Here is a 6,000-nt window from a genome sequence, read left to right on the forward strand (position 1 = left end):
CCCTGAATGGAAAACTGCAGACAGTACCACAGAAATCCTCTAAAGCTGACAGAACAGCAGAAATGGGTGTAGGTTCTGGAAAATCCTACTGCAGAATTCATAGCATTTTCTGAGGGACAAGAAACCTCAGTGTTCTCCCATTGAAAACACTGGCACATTCTAGCAATAGTTCCAGAGAAAAAGAAACCCTAACAGAGAGAAAAAGAAACTGAGCTCTCCTCTGAGTCTGAATCAGAAGTCTGAGAAAAAAAACCTGAATCCATCCCTTAATCTTCCTTTTTAGATTAAGAATCTTGAATCTCTTCAAGAAAAGAGGAATCCCTCTTTCTTTTACCAGAAACTAATTTACAAGCATGACCAACAGCCTGAACGAAACCTTGAGGCAGACCAAGTAAACTATTCCTGTCTAAAGGAAATTGAGGAGGAGTAGATGCATGCTTGGTTTTCTGATTCTTCTTGCAGGACAGCTGATTCATGCATTACTAATGGCAGCAGCTGCATCCTCAGTGCAGCATTCTGACTCAGCAGGGTAACCTTCCCTGTTCCCTCTCCCAGGAATAACAAGAGTGGCTGTCCCTTGCCCACTGAGGGGACTCCAACAGCTGCAGAGGACACGGCTAATCCCCGGTCCATAGTGGCTTTAGGTGCTACATCAGAGAGATCTGGGTAGAAGATGAGTGGTGTGAGGTACAACAAATGGCCACAGCAGAGTCACCCACCTACGGCTGAGGCAAATTGCTAGCCTTCTGTGGTGGCGAAGGATGTTTGGTTAACTTTTTCTTTTTGTGGTTGGAAGAAGGTTGACCATGAGACTGGTAGTCTGCTCCACAGTCAAGCTGAAAATGTTGCTTTTTTCCTGGAGAAAACAAGCAGTAAATGCCAGTAAAACTACCAGTCTGCAAAAGTTATTTTTTTAATAGAAAAAAATACAATAAAAAGCACTTTCAAACTCTATACCAACCTAACCAAAAAAAAAAAAAAATAAGCACTTTATCCACTGAAAATAGGTTTTCAGTTGAAAGCAAGTTACAGTCCTGAGCCAGTCCATTGTGACATAACATGCTACCTTCAAAATAATTTTCCTGAAGTAGAAAGTAACAAAATATCAAGACATTTAAGAAAATGGAAGCTTTTCTTCCCAAAGAAAACTTATCTGTCCAGAAAAGGAAAGCACAAGCCGACCAGTGAGCCTCGAAAGTCTCACAGGAGTGTACTCTACAGCGGCAGTAAAGCTCTGAAGGGCTTTGCACCCACACTTATCTTTTGGTCATCTCAGCTTGAGCTGCTTGACAGTTTGGGTGCATGGAAGGTGCCCTGAAGTTTTGGAAACTGGCTGGATATAACCTATAAAGCTAAAGTTACTACAGGAGTGATCAACTGAATAAACACTGAAAAGTTTGATTATTTACAAACATCTTTGAATGCATGCAAAGGTTTTTCTTTAAAAAATAAAACACCACAAGCTCATTCTAGTGTTAACTCACAGTGATTAGTGTAATACCTAGTAGTCTAGTACCATATATGTGTGTCTGTGCCTATCTATATACAGATAGACAGACAGATAGATAGATATTTCAATATATATATATATATATATATATATATATATATATATATATATATATATATATATATATATAACAAATACAACAATGTTCATGTGATGTAATATTTCTGACTGTGATTTACTGGAGAAAGCTTTCAGCTTGCTGTGCACCATTCTTGGGGACAGCATCTCTTCTGTGTGGTACTTTTGGTTCTGTTATTTATTATATCTTTGACATGTATTCTTATTAGAGATTAATCAAACAGCAACAAATGCCATGCTAACATCCATTTGTACTGCTTTGGTGTCCTCCACCAGAGCCAGAATGACATCACCATGTTTAGGAAACCTAAACTTTCTGGTGCCTCTCAGATGGTTTCCTAAGCCTTTAAACTCTTCAGGAAGGAAAATGTATTTTTTTAATAAATAAATGATGCATTTATTACTTCAAAATATTTTCAGTTATATTCATAATTGCCACTAGTTATTTTTTGTTAGTGGGGATTAGTATGTATGCATATGTAGTTAGTATGCCTGTATATGTAGCCCTGACATCAGTATGCTGTATTTTTGTTGTTATTACTTACTGCCATCTGGTGTCTCTTACTGAATACTGCAGACACTTCAATTTTTCTACTATGTTGCCTTAATCTTTCCCTATGTTTTTTACACATTGTGTATACAAATGGGTTCATACTTCCATTTGTGAATTTTGTCTGTCTGTCTATCACTTTATGTATCTGTCTATATTACGTATCTATTTATCTACTGCATTTGTTGACTGGGTAGGTGGGCTGTTCCTTGTGCCCATTTTAGCCATGGCCTGGGTGCAGAAATTACATAGCATGATTATCAACATAAGCTATGTTTAATATTTACATAAGTAATTATAGTTTTCAACATTTCAAATTAGAAAGTTCAACATTACAGTACCAGTGCTTACATAATACTAAATTATATTATAATAAAATGTAGAATGTAGATTGTAAATTAAGCTTTATTTTTCATCAAATAGGAACATGAATTGTTAATTTTTTTGTGTGTGTGTATATATATATATATATATATATATATATATATATATATATTCTTTATAACTCCATGAAAGTAAAGGGAGCATTTCAGTTCTATCTTCCTCCAATATGGATTATGGATGCTGTCATTTGATGCATTTCTAATATGTGATGCCTGGAGAATTCTGCTGAACATTGAAATGCATTTTCATACTTATCTGAGTTTGTGTTACAGCATGTAGAAGTTTAGATGTGTATGAATGTGGGGGATGAAGACTGTTTAATCTGGAAATAAATGTCATTATGGAGAAGGTGCAGTAACCTGTGGCAGATTATAATAGGAACATTTTGGGATAGCTGTTGGGCCCATTGGTTCCAGTGGGACCCACAGCCAACTGCCACGTGGATTGTACAGCCACCTAGGTAAAACTGTTTTTCATTTTGTAGGAGTAGTAATTTTTGCCACCTCAGTACATTGGGACATGACAACAGCAGCAGAAAATCTCAGTTATAACTTGTATCACACATCAGTCCACATGAATGGTGTTATATTCTCAAGTACACATCAGCTATTGAAATGTTTCCATTTCCCTGTTCAACAGATGCAAATTATTTTAACTGTTATATGTAATGGTAAAGTAAATGTATACTAATGCTGATTTTCACATAATCTTAACTTGTCATGACATTATGGCTGCAGTTGTCACCCAATCTCTATGCAAAGCTCCACCTCAGGTATATGACCTGATCATTCATCCTGCTGTGATTTTTGCGATGACACTGGGGGATGACATTAAACATGCACACATTGCCAAGCTCATCAGAGCAGTCAGCTTGTGCCTTATGTAATTACATTTCAGACGTCTATGCTACTGAACCATATTAAGAGGTGTAGCATGACTTTCAGTATCTCCCTTAACAGTTACATAGTGGGACTTAATACACTTTCCCAGGATGCCAACAGTATGGAGCAAAACACAAACATCAAATATAAATTTTCCCAAACATTTTTTAACCGAGGTAAGTGGGTCAGTGTTATGGATGGGAGTGTGCAAGTGAGTATTTGTGGGTTAAGATTAGAATAAAGAATAGGTTCATAGGTTCATAGGTATGTACTAGGCTAATGGCCCTGAAGCCTTTACAAGCCTAGCCCATGGAAGTGCCCTGGCATTGTGCTGCTCGATGTTAGTTCCCAGTACCTCTATCAAGTAGAGCCACTGGAGTGACCCCCCCCCCCCAGGTGAACTTTCTATTACCTGTCCACTCATCAAGATTTCTCTTGAAGAGGGACAGAGAGGTGCTCTGTTTGACATGTATGGGAAGTCTATTCCAGAGCATGGGCAGTCTCTGGGTGAGGAACCTGCCCCTCTAGGATGTTCTGTTGATTATGGTAATGAGGCTGAGGTCTCTGGAGTGTGTGGTGCACAGGGATTGGGATTTCTTTAGCTGTAGCATTCCTAACAGAGCTGGGTCAGACATGGCTTTGAAAGTCAAGCAGAGATCGCCTCTAAGTAGGCGATATGAGACAGAGAATAGCTGATGTCTTTTGAGTCTGTCCATGTAGGACATGTGTTTAATGCCTAGGATCCTCTGCATGAGGTACTTCTGTGGCCTCTCTAGCTGTTGCAGGTGTCTAGTGAGGTACATGCCAAATGGGGCATTATACTCGATGATTGGTCTAATGAGGGAAGAGTACAGAGAGACAATGACATCTTTCTTCCTGGATGCAAAATCCTTGATAATGAGATGTGCCACATAGAAGGGATTTCTGACCACATTGGCAATGTGGTAGTCAAAGGAGAGGTTGCTGTCAACCTGTGTCCCCAGATCTCTTATAACACCTTCAGTGGGCTCCCATCGATGTGGTAATTAGTGGGAACTGAGTTTTTACCAAAGGGGATGATGACGCATTTTTTGGCATTAAGCTTAAGGGCATGGTTTTGTCAACAATCATTGGTCTCAGTGAGGACTTTCTGTAGGATGTCTGCATCACTTGGGCAGTTACTGTCTCCCAGCTTGCAGTCGTCTGTGAACTTGGTCAACTAGAGTCCCTCTGTGTTGGCCTGGACTTCTGAGAAGTAGATGCTGAACAGGAGAGGGCCCAGGACCGATCCCTGTGGGACTCCACTCGTGACTTGTCGGCAGTCTGACTTGGAGTTCGCTACTTTCACACTGTGTGTTCTATCTATGAGCCAATTTGCAGCCCACCTAGTTATATAGGGTTGATGACTAGTTTGGTGAGTTTATCAATAATTGCCAAGTGAGGAATGGTATCAAAGGCCTTGGCCAGATTGAGGTAGGCTGTATGCACTGCCTTACCTTCATCCACAGCCTTGGTGATTGACTCAAAGAAGTCAACCAGGTTGAGCAGGCATGATCTCCCTTTCACAAAGCCAAACTGAGTGGGGCCAGACTTTGGAGATTTCCTATATCTTTGTTAATCAGGTCCATGATGAAGCGCTCCATAGCTTTACATATCAGATTCATCAGGCTAATGGGGCGATAATTCCCAGGGACTGTAGTCGCTCCCCCTTTATGGAGAGGGATGACTGTAGCAGTGCCACCATGCAGTAGGGACAAAGCCTGAGGTGAAGCTGTGACTGAACAGGGCACACCGATATGGTGCAAGTTCGCTTTGTAGTTCATGTAGAACATAGCCAGGGATATTATTGGGCCACATGGAAGCTGTATTCTTGGCCTTTGACAATGCAGCTTTAACCTATGCTGCAGTAATGCTGGGTGCCTGGAATTCTTTCGGTATTGTGATTGGTCCTTTATGGGGGGAGAGAGGGGGAAAATTGGCACTGAATCTGTCGGCCAGTATGTTGGCAATATCTGTTGGCTCAGTATAGGAGGTATCATTGTGCAGTAATTCAGAACAAATCTGGGTATTGCTGTGGTGGTTCTTGGGGTAGTTCTAGTGTTATGCATATTAGTTTGCATATGGGAAGTGTGCCCATGCATTTTGCCTTCCCTGCATGACCTTACTTGCATATTAAACATAACCCCAACCCTCCACTTTACCTTCTGAAAAAGCCTTTCCCTTAAAGTACCAGCTATCAGAAATTACATCTGATGATACTGTTAGTTTTTTTTTTTTTTTTTTTTTTTTATATGGTTGGTGGTCTTGAAGTTTTTATGATACATGATTGGTTCACTTTTTATGATATATTATTGACTCCCACTTGTATTGGATTGGGTAAACTAATGGGAGGGGGGTTAGTTTTACAATGCCTTTTATTCGTTGCTTGATTTTTGCAAGTTATTCAATGGTTCTGATGATGTCTCTAATGATGAAAGTGCTAAACTGTAGTTTTAACTTTGTACATTAAAGGTACTGGTTGCGAGTTTTGAGCTACATGGTAGTTTTTAACTTTATTTGCTGTGTACGTGCTGGATCAAGCTGTCTGCTTGATTTGCTTTACATTTTTTTACGGTTTT

Source organism: Protopterus annectens, chromosome 9.part0, assembly GCF_019279795.1.
Source record: "Protopterus annectens isolate FY-2018-M chromosome 9.part0, PAN1.0, whole genome shotgun sequence".
Lineage (NCBI taxonomy): Eukaryota > Metazoa > Chordata > Ceratodontiformes > Protopteridae > Protopterus > Protopterus annectens.